This window comes from Bombyx mori, chromosome 8 (genome assembly GCF_030269925.1).
Source record: "Bombyx mori chromosome 8, ASM3026992v2".
In the NCBI taxonomy this organism is placed as follows: Eukaryota; Metazoa; Arthropoda; class Insecta; order Lepidoptera; family Bombycidae; genus Bombyx; species Bombyx mori.
Genome location: NC_085114.1, coordinates 3,380,261 through 3,401,644, shown reverse-complemented (window position 1 = coordinate 3,401,644; position 21,384 = coordinate 3,380,261).

Sequence of the window (21,384 nt, the reverse complement as noted above, 5' to 3'; positions counted from 1 at the left end):
TTGGCATACTCTAACTTTCGCGGACACAACGGCTTAAAGTCTTTTACGAAGTTACCCCACGTCCGGTCACTAGACAATCACACGTGTAACCAAGTACGCTCATCACTCTTAAGACAGCCCAAAACTCGTGACAAATACTCAGTGCCTTCCCAGTTAAGGATCTCGCCCATTCTACTTCCTTACACAATGTGTCTATGTATTGCACGGCAGGGTAAAACTTAGAAATAAGGTAACCATGAGCTCGATCTGAATTTACGAATCTAATGGATTCGGTTAACTTCCGTGCTGATGTGGTAGTTGCCTTTTTATTGTCACAACGCGTGGTGGAACTATTTTACATCTATTCTCAAACGCGGGTACAATCGACACGGCTATGGAACAACACGGCGTCCCGTTTGCATGATCACCGACCTGGACAGTCGGACTGTTGTCTAATTGACGTATTGATGGAGTGTGCCGAATAGTAACATTTTGAACCCTTCGAATGTTATTTCCACCCATCGAAACTGAGCATTCAGTCTCGAGCATGTTCTATCGCGTCAATAAAAATAGACCGTAAGGTCGGTTGTGATAAAATCGTTGAGATAGTTACTTGGTGATTTATTACATTTCATAAGAGGGTATCCGACAAAAAAAATCTACTTCGCACCAAGAATCGATATCATTAACGCTGGGGTCAAAATTAGAAATATAAAATGGTTCGACCTTACTTTGGACAGTGCACTTAATGCTCCGATGATCCTGTCTGTAGCGTCGTACGCGCTGGACTCTGACGGCGGCGGTGATGTGATTCCCAACGCCACCACGGGTCCGCGGTCGAGGGACGTGCGTCTTCTATCTGCGACCCTAGCGGGCTCGACTCACGCGCAACGTTCACATTTGAGTTTTAAGCAATTAAACGCGCCAATATTATTCTCCAATATTGGTCTCGAACATTCGGCGAATGCGAGCGTCCTCCTACCCTGCTTCCAGTTACACGTATATCGGTCATTACGTTGTTAATTTAATGCAAATTTTAAAAATAAACTGTACGCCAGGATAACCCAAAAGCGGATAGGGCACAAGCCCTATCCCACTTCTGATTTTAGCAACGGCTTAATAATTTAAATAAATAAAAAAAATACAAAAGTGGGTAGGAACGATCGACACAGAATATTAAATCTAAGACAAGTGAACGCTGCGCGCGCTTCCAGCAAAAAAAAGTGATCCGAGGTGGCGTGATGTCCCCGCTGGTCGGTCGGTTGCCCCTCCAGATGACGTCACGAGTCCACGTGAGTGCTCGTCGTCAATGGCTTCGCCCATCGACTTTGACTTAAGAGGCAGTCGCCTCTAATAATATTATATCTTGACCCATCGATGTCAGACACCGATATGCTGTTGTGTCATATGTCACACATGTAATCCCCAATGTTATTTATTTTTATTTTATTGCTATTTACAATCTTTGATCTACAGATAGCCATGTAGATGAAATTTAAAATTTAGGTTTATGTTATAAGCTGCTATAAAACAATGTCGGAAGTTATTTTATTTGTTGCTTAAATTAGTGGACGAACATACGGCTCGTTAATTGTTAAGTGGTTGCTGGAGCTCATTATATGGGCTCATCTATGCTTGGCCCACCCTTCAAACCGGAATACTTTACTGCTTCACGACAGAAACAGGTAAGGTGGTGATATCTATCCGTGCGAGTTCATAAAACGCCCTGCCACCAGAAAAATATCTTCATTTGCTTTATTTTCTGCTATATTTATAAATTAAATTGGGTCCTCGTGAGATATGGAATTACGCAGAATTAGCAGTTAGATCTAACACATATTCTGCCATCTTAGTATAAATTCTCTTTTAATTTAGTTACATGATTTTAATGTCAAAAATTCTAACCTTAATTTAAAGTATCAAAACATTAATTACTAATAATGAGTAGTTTAAGCAATGCTATGTAATACGAATAAGTTAAATTGTGTTCAAAGATATGCTCCAAAGCGGGGAATTGCCTTGCACTTCTGAAGACAGCAAGAATTCACGTGAGTTTAGAATTTAATAGAATTATTGTACAATATACATTGACGAACGTGATATTATGCTTCGAGACGAATGTGTTATTGACCCATCAATTTGAATTATTCGTATTACAAAGAAGATTATTAGAAATGCTCCGCCCAAACCATTTTAACATGCACAATCATTTTAGTAGTTAGTTTTCATAGACATACTTGGAGCAAAATAAATTATTGTACGAAACAAAAACAAAAAACAGAACTTGCAGTTCAAGAGATAGTTTCAGTGATTCTTGATGATATGATTAGTTATTTCATTTATAAACTACCTATACTTTTATGATGCAATCAATGAATGCCTTTTGATTGTAGCTTAAATTCAAATCGTAGGATTTAGATAGACGCTTGTAACTGTGTTATCCCTGTCGTAACCCATAACGTACGTAAAAATTGGTGGCAACTCGCAAAAACACTTAGCACTCGTGAGCACACTTTACGATGCCCGCATATGATTTTCAGAAAACCCGACTGAACTGTTGGTACTTGCCCAGTCTTCAACTAAAATATGCTTGTATATTAGCAAAATAAAGAATGTCCACTTTTAAGCCGCTTCGTCTGCGATAGCTGATAGCCGCTCGAAGCGTCAGGCTAAATTTAAAGGTAAACATAATAATTTATTTGATTATACTATTTGATTATTACTGGTGGTAGGACCTCTTGTGGGTCCGCGCGGGCAGGCACCACCACCCTGCCTGTTTCTGCCGTGAAGCAGTAATCCGTTTCTGTTTGAAGGGTAGGCGCAGCCGTTGTAACTATACCTGAGACCTTAGAATTTATATCTCGAGGTGGATGGCGCATTTACGTTGTAGATGTCTATGGGCTCCAGTAACCACTAAATACCAGGTAGGCTCTGAGCTCGTCCACACACCTAAGCAATAAAAATAAAAATAAAACGTATGATAATAATTAACGGAACCATATACATAATGATTGAATGTCTTCATTTACGAAACAGTGAGACAGTCTAAATAGGTAGGTACTATTTTTCATTTTCTTTAGTTACTTTTGAATTATTTGTTCTTTCTCTTTCGCTTAATAATTGAAAACTCCGAGAAAGTAATTTGAATGTTGGCCAGTGAATATTTACAAAAACCTATAGAGAAATTTTGTAAATGTTTGACGGAAGGGCAAATACATTTAGTCTGTGTGTTTTGCAGAAACTAATCACACAAAGAAAGGAATTCTTAGACTGTGGTACGTAGTATTTGATATACTTTCCTTTATTTTCGTTCATCATTCACTCTGCTATTCGCGTATTGTTATTCCTAGCGCAAGTATACTAACGTTTACGAGGAAAAACGACTATGGATTTACTCGAGATTAAAATCATGGAATAGGTTATTCCTCGTATAGTTACTCGTGTATAAATTTAATTTTGGTCGAATCCACCCTAAGTGTAGTAAATCCCTCTAGCCTAAGTGCTATTCCAGCTGCTCTAGGACTGATAGGTGAGCTCACAGGCTCAACCTGAGAGAATTTGTTAACACTGGCTCTAGCAAAAGGAGTGCTTCGCTAATCTGTTTCTAATAATTCGGATCGGAATTGTATTAACCGATATACAAACCACAAGCCTACACAAGTTAGGAATAAGTAAAATAAGGAGACGATATTAATAGTACAAAAGAAATTAAATAAGTAGCACTAGTTTTAATAGGTCATGGACGCTTATGTAATACCGTGCTATTGCCATAAAAAGGACATCACAGTCAACTGTAAGTATTGGGTGATTGTACTAGGAAAAATCAGTAACATAGATCGCCACGATCTTCCCGCGTTTTTTTTTAGGTATTATTAATTAAACTATTTAACAAGTCATTATTAGTTTTAACGCTAAGTTGCAAGATACTTGAACGAATTTCGATTTTGTTGTTTCTGTGTTTGACAAATTCATTTTCTTTTCGAATTGAATATCGAGAATTAGAATGCTTCTTTTTGTTGATGCAAAATTCCGTCAAATCTATCTATCTTCTATCTTCTTCTTCTATATAAATAAAAATGAATTGCTGTTCGTTAGTCTCGCTAAAACTTGAGAACGGCTGGACCGATTTGACTAATTTTGATCTTGAATTATTTGTGGAAGTCCAGAGAAGGTTTAAAAGGTAGATAAATATGAAAATGCTCGGAATTAAATGAAAATAACAATTTTGTTTTTCCTTTGATGTGTCCCCCGTCGGATAGACTCATTTTGTTTGTTTTAAGTTTATTTTATACAAAAGTTTAGGTCTTTTATATTTTATCGATTGAAGCACTATGAAGTCTGCCGGGTCAGCTAATAAAATATAAAAAATTCACGAATTTGCAAAATGTTTTTCCGTCGACGTGGATTCGTGAGCTAGCCAGTGAATTATAAAATTATACATTAAGTTTGTGTGCCTGTCTGTGTGTCAGTACAGTGTACTAAGTTTGTATTACATATTTTGTAGCTACAAAAGAATATATGTACGTGGAGTTTTTAGTGCTGCAAATCGAAAAGCGAAAAGCGGCCTTTAAATACGAGCTTCTTCCCAAATATGGTAACTGGTATAATTATGTATGTACATATTCTTGGATTTTGTTGTCTGCACACGTTTCGAACACGGCGTTGCACGAAGCACGTGTCGGTTCTTTTGAAGCAAATTCAAGTTTGCCTTATTATCTTTGGGTGTGCGTTGAGAATTTTAAAAGAGTCATGGTCCCGGACTTTTCGTGTTTTAAAACGTTCAGTATTTCAATTAGTCCAAGTGTTAATATTAATTCAACAAATTTAACAAAATAGTTAAATATTCGTTCTCTAATATAATAAAACACAAATGATAAAGATAGATATTGATTGGTGAACGGAAAACAATAAATTATAGTATGCGTCTTGGGTTCTATTGTAACAATCAAATATTTGTTTTTGCCGCAAATAGGTTTTTTTTCTTTAAGTCTCAATTTTTTTTTTTTTTTTTTTTTTTTTTTTTTTTTTTTTTTTTTTTTTTTTTTTTTTTTTTTTTTTTTTTTTTTTTTTTTTTTAACCTATGCTGATAGCCTTGAGAGGCTATTTCAGCTTGCCCTAGCTTGTGTAGGTGAGCTCGCGGGGCTCAAACCGGAGAATTGCTAACACCGCCCTAGCAAGAGCAGTGCTTCGCAGAATCTACCACCGGATCGGAAGCGCGACCCACTGAGAAGATCCGGCGAGAAACTCAGTGGGCTGTGTCTGTGGGTTAATTCGCTCGTCGAGCCCTTCGTCGCAAGCGACGGGTTCGGCGAGGACGGTGACCGGTGCTTGTATTGCCTAAAAGCACCGTTAGTGGATCAGGAGGATCCGTGATGACGTGCTTTGGGCGACGTCGACGGTTTACCAAACGGTCTACAGGATCGGGTATGTAGTTTCCGGCGGCCACGACAAGAGGGTTCTCATGTCGTGCCGCCTTCTCAAAGTGGCGCAGCGATGCCGACTGTAGATACTTACTGACGGGGTCGAGCTCCAGGTCATCGTGGAGGTCCACGTTCCTCTGGAACCATGGTGCTCCGACGGCTATCCTGCAGAATCGGGATTGTATTACCTGAAGGGGTTTCAAGTTGGTGCGGGCCGCGTGAGCGAACACTACGCTTGCATACGTCATGACGGGGCGTATGCAAGTTTTGTAGAGGGTTACCTTGTTACGGAGGGACAGTTTGCTTCGTCTACAAAGCATTGGGTAGAGTCGTCCTAGTATAAACGCGGCGCGATCGCGTACCGTTTTTACGTGGGGACGGAATGTCATCCCTCTGTCGAGGGTGACGCCTAGGTATTTGACCTTCGGGGCCCACGGTATGGGCTGGTCAAAGAGAGTGATGGGGCTAACGGCGGAGGTGTTTACGCGCCTACTGGGGAGTGGGGTGCTCGAAGTGGTATTCGGAGGGCGACCCCTTTTGAATAGCACCGCTGTGCTTTTCGTGGGGTTAATGTCTATTCGCCACTTCCGGAACCACTGTCCCATGGTGGTTACTGCGGTCTGGAGTCGCCGATGAAGCAACGACATCTTCCTACACGAGTAGTAGATAGCCGTGTCATCGGCGAAGAGCGCTAGATGGGTCTCCGGAGACCGGGGTATATCGTTGATATACAAACTAAATAGTAACGGGGAGAGTGCGGAGCCTTGCGGGACTCCGGCAGTCAGATGACGGGGACGAGAACGAGTTCCCTCTACTCGATATCGAAACGAACGGTTCGACAAGAAGTCTCGTATGATGAGCACGAGTCTGTCTGGCACTCCCATGTTGTACAGTTTGTAGATCAAACCGTTGTGCCAGACTTTGTCGAACGCCTTCGCTACATCGAAGAAGAGGGCGCCGGTCGGGATTTGTTTACGCCTATTTAGCCCTATTAAGATGTGCTCCGTGAGGCGGTGCACTTGTTGTACGCACGAGTGTTTGGCGCGGAATCCAAACTGCTCGTCTATTAGAATTTTATTCGCGGTAACGAAGTCCCAGAGGCGTTTCCGAAGGAGCCGTTCGTAAATTTTGCCTATCGCTGGGAGGAGACTAATCGGTCGGTAACTAGCGGTTTCATTATTCGGTTTGCCCGGCTTGTGTATACCGATAACGTCTGCTTCTTTCCATACCGCCGGAAAGATGCAGTGCGTCATAGCAGCATTTAAGATGGTAGCCAACATTGTTATCAGTTGGACTGGTAAGAGTTTTAACGCGCGGTTGCGGATGCCGTCGGAGCCGGGTGCCTTCTTAGGTTGAAGGTTGTCTATTACTTCTCTAACTTCGTCAGAGGTAATGGGGGGTAACGCGTCCGAGGGTGGCAGGGAAGCTCTGCGCTCGACCTCCCTGTCGACTGCCTCGGTGTGTTCGGGGTCCGCGTATTGAGTGCTGGTGGTGCACTGCTCTTGCAGTGCATCGGCCAGCAACTCTGCCTTGTCATCGTCATCGAAAGCCGGTGGTTGGCCTGAAGGGCGTACGAGAGGAGGCATAGTAGCGGTAGTTTCGGACTTGAGAGTCCTTGCTAGTCGCCAGTATGCTTGATGAGAGGGCGCGAGTCCTTCTAAGTAACTATCCCAATTCTCATTTCGGGCGTCGCTTAGGCGAGATTTTACATCCCGCTGTAGACGACGCATCCGAATCCGGTTTGAGTGCGTGGGAAGTTGATCGTAGGCCCGGATTGCCGCGTTTCTAACTCTTAGGAGGTTCCTAAGTTCGGGGAACAGTCTGATGCGGTGGAAGCTATCCTCCACATCGACTTCTTTTGAGGATCTTATGATCGCGGAAGAGATGTGATCCGTGATGATGTTTATGGATTCGACTGTGTCCTCGGGGGAGGGAGTTGAATCCGGGCCGCAGGGGAGGATTGGTGGAGCGGCATCGGCTAAGCATTTGCCCAGCTTCTTCCAGTCCACCATGGTCCTCGTAGCTGTGACTGGGTTGTGGGGGCGACCGAGCTGCATAACGACAGGTCGGTGGTCTGAGTCAAGCTCTGACATTGCTTCGATGGAACGCAAGCGCAGAGTTACGTTCCTCAGCAGTGCCAGGTCTATAGTGCTCGGACGGAGCGCGATGTTATACGGATAACATGTTGGAGTTGGGGGACCGACTACTTCAAAGGTAAGGTCGTCTATAAACGCGTCGAGACGCCTACCATTTATGTTTGAACTGTGGCAGTTCCACCTAGTGTGGTGGCAATTTAAATCGCCTGCCAGGATGACGGAGTCTCCCATGCCGAACAGTGACTCGATGTCACTGCTCAGAAGGGGCTTGTCCGGGGGGAGATAGACGGATGCGATGACGATCGGCTGGTGTCCCGTCAGCGAGATACGGCACACTGACGCCTCGATATGTGAGAGCGAGGGGGTATCGAGAGGGACAACGTGCAGGGCCCGCCTATAGTAAATGGCAGTCCCGCCTTTGGAGGCGGTGAGTCTGTCATTCCTAACCATGACGTAATTCGCGACTTTCGGGTCACGACGCGAGGGCTTCAGGCAGGTCTCCTGCACTAGCAGAATATCTACAAGATTGTCGCGGAGGAATTCGTAAATTTGATCGCGTTGTCGCGCGAGTCCGTTAGCATTGTAGAATGCTAACGTAAGGGAATATGGTTTCTCTCTAGCGTTTTGCGCCATTGATTACCGGTGATTTTAGAAAGTACGGGCCACGGACTCGTAAACGTCCATGTAATCGAACGCGGCCGCGAGCCGTTGTTCGGGGTTTACCGCCCTTCGCAACGCGTCTGCGAACGATCGCAGACGGTCGAAGTTGACCGTCGTGACGAAGTCGCGCACGAGCGTGAAGTCGTTGACGGCTGAGGGTTGCGGGGGACGGTACGCGGGCGCGGGGGGAGGTGCGAGCAGGGGCTGCGGCGCGGGACGTGTCGCGAGCGGGGGCTGGGGTGCGGTTTGTGTTCCCGACCTCGTATACGGCAGCGGTTTATTCCACGCCGAGACGGTGGGAACCGCAGCCGGTACGAAGGCGGGTTTCGGTGCTGAAGGCACCGAAGTCTTTGGGCCGACGGTACGGGGGGCTGGGTGGGTCGGACGTTTTCGCGGAGCCCTAGGACATCCACGGTAATTCGCGGGGTGCCCTTGCTTAAGGCATAGGACACAGCTTGGAGGTTCGGTCGCGGTTTCCCTAACTCGCGAGCAATCTACCGTGGCGTGATCGCCGAGACACTTCACGCAGCGGGGGCGCGCGTGGCAATTCCGAGCCGAGTGGCCATATAGTTGGCATCTGTGGCACTGTCCGGGAGTGCCACGTCTATGGGGGGCTTCAATGGTAACCCCGGATAGGCCACATACTGTCGCGAGACATGCGATCTTTTTCTTGGCCTCCGGGGTTGGTTCTAGAGCGACTAAAACCATGTTATATGGTTTTTTGTCGCGGCCGTTGTGCATCCGGTGCACACTTACTATCGGGAGGGACTGAGCGGTCAGATCCTCCCTTACATACTCTATGTCGAGTTCCTTCGGAACTCCGCGTATTACTACGCGGAGCTCGCGGTCCTCCTGAAGAGCATAGGTGTGGAAACCTATGTTCTCCTTTCGGAGGTATGCTGAGAGGGCCCTATGGTCGCCCGGCGTTGCGACCTTTATCTGAATCCCATGCGCGACGTTACGCGCATGGGTATAATTTATTTTGTTTGCCTGAAGGGCTTGGGAGACGCGGTTCCACGCTGACTTCTCCTGGAGAATCAGCGGGGGCGGGGCGACGGTTTTTTGCGCGGATGCGGGCTTGGGACGCGGCGGTGGGGTTGCGCGGCGGCCGGAGTCCGACTCCGGTGTCACGACTACCTGCGGACGGGAGGCAGTCGCTGACTTGGTTTGTTTTGTCGTGGAGCTCCGGGACTCCACGGCGCGAGTACGTTTTTTTCCCGCGTTTTACCGTTTGGAACCCATCCGAGGTTCCGGGCTGCGGGCTCGTCGCGGACTCGAAGTCCATCTCCGATCCGGTATCGGAGTCTGAACCTGAGTTGGCGATTGACGACGCGACGGACGAGATCGGTGTAAACGTCGCGGGTGCGTTAGGCGCCTCGCTGGCGCTAGGCGCTTCGTGAGTCGCTACGTGCGTACGTGCGCTCAAATTGGGTTTGGGGGCGGGGCATGACTGCGCGGCTCGAAATGACGCGGCGAGGGACGCGGGCGGGGCGGGACTCGCGCGGGCGGCCCTGTAGGCCGCGAATTCGGCCGTGAGGTTTGATAACACCGGGTACTTTTCGGCAAGTAACCCGAGAAATCCTAAGAGTTCTTCTTCCATCTTACGTTTTTGCCCGGGGGGGGCGTCCCCGGGACTTAAGGCACACTCGCCGAAAGGCGAGTCCCCTGAGTAGGAGTTCACCCCCTGAGCTTTACCAGCTCCAAGGGGGGGGAGTGCCTTTGCCGTGAAAACGGCAGTCGGCTAGGATTGGGGTGGAGTTTGGGAAGGTGGGGCCCCACTGGGTTGTGAGAATGCCACAACAAGCGGTGATCTCAGCGGGGGGTTAGTCTCGAAAGAGACTGTTTTGCACGCCGAATAGATAAATAAATTTAATAATGAAATGAGTGGATGATAAATGAGTTGTCGTTTCGAGTGCAAAACTACGAACACGAAATACGCTTTACCGATTCAAGGTCGCGATGCCAGCGACAGAGCGTCCGGAATGCAAAACAACGTCGACGACAATGTCGTGCAATCCAAACACACGATCGCGACAGCAGCGACAATTTCTCGGGAAAACGCGTCCGGGCTCAACCGTGTTGCGATCGGAACTCCTCAATTTTATAGTTTAACGTCCCACCTTTAAGCCGAAATGCATTACTGCTTCACAGCTGAAATGAGCAGGGTGGTTATACCTACCCATGCGGTCTCACAAGTCGCCTTACCACGAGCAATTACGATAATTATAATTTTGCGCGTTTGATGTTTATTTTATTAAACGATGTTATTCCTTCACCGTGTAAGTAAATCGTGAACATTTGTTAAGTACGTAGTTCATTAGAAAAATTGGTACCCGCCTGCGGGATTCGAATACCGTGGCATTGCTTGATACGAATGCACCGGGTTATGCTTTAGGCCACGATGACTTAATTTGGGCTATAAATAAATTTATCAGACACTTGACAAGAAAAGCCTGTGAGAGCGCACGACGAGACGAGTTGTCAAACATGATTTTGACGCTCCGTAAATAAATACTTTTGAGCGCAGATTAAGTTCTGATCATTTATCCAATGCGTTGGTCTGACCAAATCCGCACCGCTTTGGATACCACCGTGCCATATACACCGCCGAGAACAGAGGAAGATGGCGAAATATCATCCAGAGAAGGATAATGGGAGGAGATGGTCACGACCCTCAGACATGAGGAATGCGACTCAGGGAGGAGGGTTTAGTTTTTGAGTGTGTGTGAGGAGGGGACATCGTAAAAAGACTTGCATGAACTCTGTGAAAGAGGATATGCGAGAGAAAAGTTTGAGTGCAGAGATGAAGTCAGATAGGCCTGAATGGAAAAAGAGGTCATGTTACGCCGACCCGGCATTAAGATAATTTTGTTTTTGTGTAATGTGTGTTGTCCTGTGTCCATTTGTTCATTACTAGAACATTCACTGACATTACTATAATTAAAAAGCCTATTTAAAATGTACCTAATTAAGTTAATTAAGTTCGAAGTCGTTATGGCCTAAAGGATAAGACGTCCCGTGCATTCGTATGTAGCGATGCACCGGTGTTCGAATCCCGCAGGCGGGTACCAATTTTTCTAATGAAATACGTACTCAACAAATGTTCACGATTGACTTCCACGGTGAAGGAATAACATCGTGTAATAAAAATCAAACCCGCAAAATTATAATTTGCGTTATCACTGGTGGTAGGACCTCTTGGGAGTCCGCACGGGTAGGTACCACCACCCCGCCTATTTCCGCCGTGAAGCAGTAATGCGTTTCGGTTCGAAGGGTGGGGTAGCCGTTGTAACTATACTGAGATCTTAGAACTTATACATATCTCGAGGTGGGTGGCGCATTTACGTTGTAGATGTCTATGGGCTCCAGTAACCACTTAACACCAGGTGGGCTGTGAGGTCGTCCATCCTACTAAGCAATAAAAAAAAAAAAAAAAATTAAGTATAATTCATACAAATAATTCCAATATTACATTATTTATCTGGACCGATTCTAGTTCTGAAATCTTGAGAATAAATATCGTACCATTATTGAGGTTAAGTAGTTGATAATTTTATAGAATAACTAACTCCACGCTGTGGTTCCAGCCGCTTTATATTTAGATAAAAATATGAGATTAGGATGTTGCTACATAGATATGATCTTATTGGATGAAAATTAGACATTACAATACATAAAGACTGTCTTCCACAAAATGAGAGTTTTGTTCAGTGGATTAACGATTTAAACTTTGTTATTCAGAATTGGTATTTCTATTTTTGTTATTTTTTATTGTCTATTACTCGATAGACACAGCCACAGTGAATAAATTGAAAAGAGAGCTCACTTTATATTGCACTACTACTGCACTATTAACTATGAAATTGGTTTGCATTATATTTGAAATCTATGCTTTTGAAATCGAGATTGGAGTGTGATAATGTATGTATTATATACATTTCTATTCTATTTGTAGCTTTTATTAATTCTCACTTGGTTGAGTCTTCGAGTTTGCTCAATCGTTTTGCTGCAATTGCTGCAAAAGTCTGCGGGCCATTTTCAGGTCAAAGAAAAACAAAATTTGGTTGTTTTGTGTGATGCTCGAAGGAACAAATATGTACCAAGAAAAAGGTCGACAAACATAATTATATCGTAGATACACCTATGCGCCGTTATAAAATAAATATATACTGTTTGCAAAATTTCAATTTACATACATTTCTATATTCTCTTATATTAGTTAGTATCGATAATAAAAGACAACATAAACAGTTTCTAATCTAAGTGTTCATTCTCTGAATATAACAAAACCTTGCGATAAACAATATGTATTGAAAGGAAGAAACGTTTAACTTCAAATTTATGAATTCAAGTCAAATTTGATGTCTTACTACAAACTTATTATTTTTGTCTTCGTACATTTAAAGAATTGTTAAATTACCGAATGTCTTTAGTTGCGTTTTTTATTTTGATAAATTCACAGATCCGTTCACATGAAGTGATTACATAATAGTATGTATTTAGATTACATAGACAGTCTATAAAATTATGGCCTAGAGGCATGAGGTCATTGAGATTATGTGTTCAGTTGCTATCGATTTATTTATGTTACAAAGTGCTGCATTGGTCCATCGGTTTTATTCTAAGCATTCTTGGATCAATTGTCTCGAAAAACGTTTGCATATAACGAAACATATTGAGTCCCTGTTAGATTCTCACTTTGAGAAGGCGGCACGACATGAGAACCCTCTTGTCGTGGCCGCTGGAAACTACATACCCGATCCTGTAGACCGAATGGTAAACCGTCGACATCGCCCAAAGCACTTCATTACGGATCCTCCTGATCCATTAACGGTGCTTTTAGGTACCACAAGCACCGGTCACCGTCCTCGTCGGACCCGTCGCTTGCGACGAAGGGCTCGACGAGCGAATTAACCCATAGACACAGCCCACTGAGTTTCTTGCCGGATCTTCTCAGTGGGTCGCGTTTCCGATCCGGTGGTAGATTCTGCGAAGCACTGCTCTTGCTAGGGTCAGTGTGAGCAACTCTCCGGTTTGAGCCCCCTGAGCTCACCTACAAACGTTAGGGTGAAGCTGAAATAGCCTCTTAAGGCAGCAAAGGTATCAGCAAAGGTAGGAAAAAAAAAGTTAGATTCTGGTTAAATAATTAGTCAATGAGCGGTTTAAGTTGTATTTTCTGATTGTTCTATCGGACAGCTGACGTATTCACAGTATGCCAAAGTCATTTCCCTTAGTGCCTACCGGTCATTTTTGTTTATATTATTATATACTATGACATTGGCAAAATCAATGCATAAAGCGATAGAGCAATTCATTAAAAAAAAATCTTATTTGACACACAACCAAATAGGTTTCAATAAAACAGATGTGTGTAGTAGGTATGTACTGTCAATCGGGTAGTACCTAAAAAGGATTTTTTTTTCGTGCATATGGTAAAAGGTTTCCGCGCCTGGGAATATGCGGGGAACCTAGCTACCTACTAGCCCACTAATAATAATGTTTGTGGTCCATACGGTAGCTTGTCCAAACGCACTTTTGATTGACATTAGATTTTAATTCGTCATTGTATTGTGTTTTGTTTAAAAAAAATAGTTTTTTCACGAGGGTTGGTTCTGTTCGCTGTTGATAATTAATTGATAATGTAAACATTACTAATGATTACCAGCCATCAAAGCTGTCGAACCATCGGCTGACTCGATGATGCAGTAGTTAGCGGGCTTGACTTTTTTTATGATTGAAGGATTACTGGTGGTCCGGAGGCCTTTCCAGTTTCACCATGACAGGTGAGCGAGCAAAAGCTCAGTCAGGAGGGGTGGAATTTGCTAACAGCTGTTCGAGAGCCCTGTCTATTGCGACGAGGGTCGTGGGTTCGATTACTACATCGGGTCAACACTATGTGATGGACAGGCTTGTTTGCTATTTGTTTAGGTGTAGATTATCTATATATTATGTAAATATTCAAACCTATATAGGTAAGTATAACTTGTGATTGAAGTGGAAAACTCTCTGGGGCGAGTCTCCGAATGGGGTAAATTGAACTTGGTTCAATTCAACCCATTGAAGACACAAGTTTGCGCGTTCACTGCGAAGAAGAACCCCTTTGTCATGGCGCCGCAATTCCAAAGAGTATCCTTGCAACCTTCCGTGGTATCGGGATACTTGGGGTTGACATTTTGAGCGATGTCCAATTTCGGAGTCATTTGGAAGGCAAAGCCAAGTTGGCGTCCAAAATGCTGGGAGTCCTCAACAGAGCGAAGCGGTACTTCACGCCTGGACAAAGACTTTTGATTTATAAAGCAAGTCCGGCCTCGAGTCGTACTGCTCCCATCTCTGGGCCGGGGCTCCCAAATACCAGCTTCTTTCATTTGACTCCATACAGAAGAGGGCCGTTCGGATTGTCGATAATCCCATTCTCACGGATCATTTGGAGCCTCTGGGTCTGCGGAGGGACTTTGGTTCCCTCTGTATTTTGTACCGTATGTTCCATGGGGAGTGCTCCGAGGAATTGTTTGAGATGATCCCCTCATCTCCTTTTTATCATTGCACCTCCCGCCATCGGAGCAGAGTTCATCCATATCATCTGGAACCGCTGCGTTCATCGACAGTGCCTTTCCAGAGGTCTTTTTTGCCACGTACCATCCGGCTATGGAATGAGCTCCCTTTCACGGTGTTTCCCGAGCGCTATGACATGTCCTTCTTCAAAAGAGGCTTGTGGAGAGTATTAAGCGGTAAGTAGCGGCTTGGCTTTGCCCCTGGCATTGCTGAAGTCCATGGGCGACGGTAACCACTCACCATCAGGTGGGCCATATGCTTGTCTGCCTACAAGGGCAATAAAAAAATTAAAAAAGTATGTTTATCAGTCTCTGGTGCCCATAACATAGGGAACCCTGGATTGGGGCCGGAAGACCGCGAGTGATTTGTTCCCAGTTATTTATTTAATAATTATAATAATAATAATAATAGCCTTTTTATTCCTAAACATAGGGTTACAAGAGGTCCCTAAGTTCGGTGTGCCCTTTGGCATAGGCCTCCTCCAATTCCTTCCAATGGGTCCTATCCCTTGCTACTCTCATTTATTTCTTATATATTATACTCTATATACTCTCTATTTGTTTATTATTTGTTTATCAAAACAGCTCGTTGTACGTTTACGTAACTACGTCACGTTTGACTACGGCCCCATGGTTATTGAGCAAATGCGGTTTTAATTTATTCTCATTGTGTTGTTTGTACTTGGCGAAAATTAGTTATTTCTCTAAAGGAAAAGTGTTGATAATTTCTTGAACAGCTATCGAATAGGGTTTCACGAGGTTATCTCGCTTTTTTAATAATAACCAACCTTATGTACTGAGTATTAGAGTGATATTTTATAAATCGTAACCGGGCCGACGAGCTTACCATACACCGATCGTTCTGATTTATACTGAATTATTGAAAAGCACTTACAAAAATATATTAAATTTTTTACGTTACGTTTTTTTTTTATTACCTGTGTAGACAAACGAGCATACGGCCCGCCTAACGGTTAATGATTACCGTAGCTAATGGACGTCAGCAATGTCAGGGGCAAAGACAAGCCGCTGTCTACCGTTTAAACAACAATGTTATATGTTAACAATCATTACAATTGTTATATGTTATATACAGGGTGTTAGATAATTGCGGTGGTAGACGAAAATACCTTATTTCTACTCGAGTTAGAGGGGAACACAATATTCACTAGCAGCCCGCACCCCGCGTCACGCGAGTTCGTTGACCTCGTACGTCAGCTGCTTTAAACAAGAATAGGAATATTTTTTGAGCGTGGGTACCTACTAATACAGTTCTAATTCTTTGGCACGCTGTACAGGCTAAGCCTTTTGTGGGAATTATAATTTGAGGTGTGATTATATTTATCGCATCTTCCACAGCACACAGGGTATAAATACCATTTTAATATGAGTTCCTCCAAAGCTATTTATTGTATTCTATGATTAAAGATACAAACAACTTGTCGAAAATATAATCTAATTTGGACTTGCATTCTCCATAGAATTAGTTTCTTTTATTTATAATAAAACTACATAAGCATTAATACACGAACTGTAGGCAAATATATGCAACGTATTTTTTTGTTGTAGTAGTAATAAAAATATGTTTTTAGTCGTCTTGTATTCGTGTTAAGCGACGCTTACATTACATCCGGTATTTGAATGAAAATACTCAGTCTACGGTCTTAATATCACTTTAATCCTTCTCGGAATTCCCGACGGTAATGAAACCATTGTAACCTCAAACGATATCCTCATTCAAGACAAAGCTTTTGTTATTTTACATTACATAGTAACAATTAGTAGTTTTTGTTGTTATCATGTATTAGCATGCTCAGAGATGTTTGTTTGAGAGAGGTCCGTATGTTTTTGCAGTAGTCAATGGATATCACACCCAGGGGTGCCGTGAGCGGACGTGCAAAAAAGCACACAGGCGTCACACTTATGGGGTCAAATCGACTCATCACGTAGTTCAAGTCATTTTTTATCTACGTTAAGTTTTTTTTTTCGCTACCTTCATGAGAAAACGTTATTTACCTTTTTTTTACAAAACTGAGAGTAAGTTGTCGTAAGGCGGCATCATCGGTATTGCACGCGTGCGACCGAGGGTGTTGCTAACACTGGCCCTAGCAAGAGCAGTGATTCGCAGCATCTACCACCGGATCGGAAACGCGACCCACTGAGAAGATCCGGCGAGAAATTCAGTGGGCTGTGTCTATGGGCTAATTTACTCGTCGAGCCCTTCGTCGCAAGTGACGGGTTCGACGAGGACTGTGACCGGTGCTTGTGGTACCTAAAAGCACCGTTAATGGATCGGGCGGATCCATATTGACGTGCTTAGGGTGACGTCGACTGTTTTCCATTCGGTCCACAGGATCGGGTATCTAATTACCGGCGATCACGACAAGAAGGTTTTCATGTCGTGCCGCCTTCTCGAAGTGACGCAATGATGCAGACTCTAGATACTTACTGACTGAGTCAAGCTCCAGATCATCATGGACATTCACGTTCCTTAGGAACCATGGTGCTCGGACGGCTATCCTGCAAAAACGGGATTGAACGACTTGAATGGGTTTCAAGTTGGTGCTGGCCGCGTGAGCGAGCACTGCGCTTGCATAGATCATGACGGGACGTATGCAAGTTTTGTAGAGTGTCATCTTATTACGAAGGGACAATTTATTACGCTTGCAAATCATAAGATATGCGTGCGACGAAATAGATAACGGCAGGCCAAACCGCTAATTCGGTCACTCACCTTGAGACATTATATAATATATCGACGGTTCAAAGGTTATTTGATTCAAGCGACATTTTTGCAACTTTACAGGAGAACCATTCAAAGTTTAAAATTTGGAAAAAATTTCTATAAATTAATTCGTGAAGCAAAAACATTGTATCCCTTTTTACGAAAATTGCACGGATGGAGGAGTATGAAATTTTCCAGATTTATAGAGAATATAGAGAAGAAGTGCACAATGCTAATTTTTTTAAAAAAAAAATGCATATTTGTTACATTTAATCAATAAAGAAAACATACACACACTACAAACCATGTATTTGACGCACACACGCATGCATACTATTTCTTGTCAAACTTTGTTCTTGACGTCTGTGGTCAAATTGAGAATAAATTAATATTCTTTGTCTTTATTAATATTTTTTTATAGTGTAGCCTTGGCGAAATTTGTGATTACAGAAGTATAAAATACAATCATAATAGCGTACAAACTTACAATTCCAATTAATTATAGTCGAATTTCGACTACTGCGGGACCTCTAGTCATAACAAAAAGACTTCTTCAGTTATTTGAATGGGTTAAGTTTAATTGAAGTTCAATTAAAACATCTAAAGTTTGATGCCAATACCAAATAAAGCGGACCTTTAATTACAAAGATAAATGTCGCGTATTAAGCGAAATCTCGCTTAAGCCATATAGCTTTTGACGCCTCGATATCGAAATCTCAATTGTATGCAAATGCTTGCTCCAGCCTCCCGATTGGAAAGCATTACTATTTCTGTCACGAAATAATGGCTTTGGTTGATGTTGTGATGTGATTGAGCTCAATATACATATACACTGCTGCCACTAATAAAATTGCTCGGCAAATGATTAACTGTAAATACAAAGTTCCTTTGTGAGTGTTATTGCATATGTGACGCGCACGTACTTGACCTATGTATCGTATAGGTAATTGGTAGATTTAGTTTTTAAAGTATTTCGAAATTGGAGCGATCCTGTCTCAAATTAAGCTTGAAATTTTAATCTGATCTCGTTAATTAGCTCGTAAAATTACACGGTATTTTCTACAAGCTACGCTTTTATAAATTCGGTATTGTTTTTATTTTACGGAATTACTATTGAAATTATTCAATTGTATGTGACATATTCCGCGCACGCATTATACGAAGCGTGAGCTTGAATTAAATTTTATGTCAGAGCTTAAATTAACTTAACATTTTTGACTAACTTTTAGATTATATTAGAACAAGAAACGGATATGTTATTTTTCTGCTATTTGCTTTCCTTTGCAAAAATGAGGCGGATCACAGGCATGCAAAGTTCTGTTTCGTTTTGTTTATTACCGGACACCAGACGTCTCATTATGAACTGGCTTTTTTATGTTTCATGATATGTATTTTTTTTATTTATTGCTTATATGTGTGGACGAGCTCACAGCCCACCTGGTGTTAAGTGGTTACTGGAGCCCATAGGCATTTACAACTAAATGCGCCATCCACCTTGAGATATAAGTTCTAAGGTCTCCAGTTTTTTGGTGGTAGGACCTCTTGTGAGTCCGCGCGGGTGGGTACCATCACCTTGCCTATTTCAGCCGTGAAGCAGTAATGCGTTTCGGTTTGAAGGGTGGGGTAGCCGTCGAAACTATACTTTGAGACCTTACAACTTATATCTCTAGGTGGGTGGCGCATTTACGTCGTAGATGTCTATGGGCTCCAGTAACCACTTAACACCAGGTGGGCTGTGAGCTCGTCCACCAATCTAAGCAATAAAAAAAAAAAGTATAGTTATAACGGCTGCCCCGCCCTTTAAACCGAAACGCATTACTGCTTCATGGCAGAAATAGGCCGGGTGGTGATACCCACCGTGCACTCACAAGAGGTCCTACCACCAGTCAAAAAAATGCGAATATTAATACTATTTGATTTAAAAAAACCGGCCGTACCGGGTTGTATTTTTTTAAGGTTTTACAAGCTATGCATACCAAGCTCACTCAAACATTAGAAAAAGAAAAATAAGAAAAAGTTATTTTAGAATACTTTACAGTTCTCATGGCCACGGATGACATGAAACGTATAAAAGTAGAAGAATGAAAAGAAAACATTTGTCTTCTAATTATGTATGCGACACGCGAAAACCGAAGAAAATACTATAGTCAGTTGAATGAGGAATAGATGCCGTACGCTCAGAGTCGCTATTACTACTGACCAATATATTGTTGTTGCGAAATCAACTCAAAGGTATATCTAAAATAGGGTCTAGTCTCGCGGAGCTGTCAATCTTCCGGTATGATAACCGTTATTCAATTCAATTCAGATTTCCACCTCTTTTATTAAACCGTACAACTCACGATAGGTTATATATGGGATCCGACAGCCGCCTAACACCCACCCTAATCTACATTACGAAATTATTATATGTAAATCTGTAGAACGAAAAGAAATCCTCCCTCCGCTAAATTAAATGTTCTCAAAAACGCATTGAAAGAAGAATTGGGCGTAATCTCTCAAGATTTTATTCATAATTACAGCTGCTTTTTTTCGAGGTTAGCGTAGATTTTTTGGAGTTTACTCCTTTAGAATCGATTTACATATATAGGCCCGGGGTATGAAAATTATGGGGACCAAAATCGTACTAGCATGTCACACGAAATGCGTTATGCGCCTGATTGCGCATGTCACACGAAATGCGTTATCGCAGGTGACGCCGGGCTGCTGCGCCGGCAGTCCGCCACAAAGCCTCGTACTGATCGCGCGTTTCTCTCATTATTGTATTTTCATATATTTGTTAGTCGTTTGTTTTGTGTCTCGTTAATTTGTTAATAATCTGTAGTGTATCGTGTTGTCGTAATATAGAACTATTTCTCGTATTGTTTCGTTTAATTTTTTATATCCAGTAAACTCCAGTCGTGCGTCGGAGCGGACACACACACTTTTTTTTTTTTTTTTATTAAGTGATATGCCAATTAATTGCTCTTTAAATGCTCTATTAGAATCCGTAATTGCTCCACGTTTATCACTATTAGTTAATCTTTAATTAATTTAAAAAAAAAATAATTTAAAAAAATTAATTTTGCTATAAAACCTAAAATATCCACTTTTTTTGTAATTTTGTTTGCTCAAAGAAGTTGGTTGGTTGGTTGGTTTTCTTTAAATTTCTCCATGAATATTCACAAATTTGCAAGAGCATGTCTTATGATTGTTTACAGTACACACGATGTATGTAGTGTACATATACATACAAGTGATGATAACTCCAAAAAATGTGTATTTATGTTATATTGTGTATGTGTGTTACTTGTTATTGGTGGTAGGACCTCTTGTGAGTCCGCACGGGTAGGTACCACCATCCCGCCTATCTGCCGTGAAGCAGTAATGCGTTTCGGTTTGAAGGGCGGGGCAGCCGTTGTAACTATACTGAGACCTTAGAACTCATATCTAAGGTGGGTGGCGCATTTACCTTGTAGATGTCTATGGGCTCCAGTAACCACTTAACACCAGATGGGCTGTGAGCTCGTCTACCCATCTCAGCAAAAAAAAACTATTATTGCTACATTATTCCTGTTTAAGATTAGTTTCTTTTTGTTTGTATGCTTATGGAAATAGCTACGTTAATTTTGGATGCTGTTTCGAGGAATTTGCGAGAAATTGGGTGGTGGTATCGATGTTACCTTAAAAGTTAACCTTAAAAATTAAAAAATAACCTTGTTTATCGTAAGGTGGGATTTTTTTATGTAAATTTATTAATTCTGTGTTCAAAATTCAAATATGTAATATTCATGGTTCTGTATAAAACTGAAGATCTTGAATATACAAGTAAAAAATATTTGAGATTTTGAAACTCTTGTCTTAAGCTGGCTAGTAAAGTTCATATTGCGATGTCTATGGCTTCCGGTAACCACCTAACGTTTCGTGGGTCATGAGCTCGTTCGCCGATAAAAATAAAGAGTAAAATCGTGGTA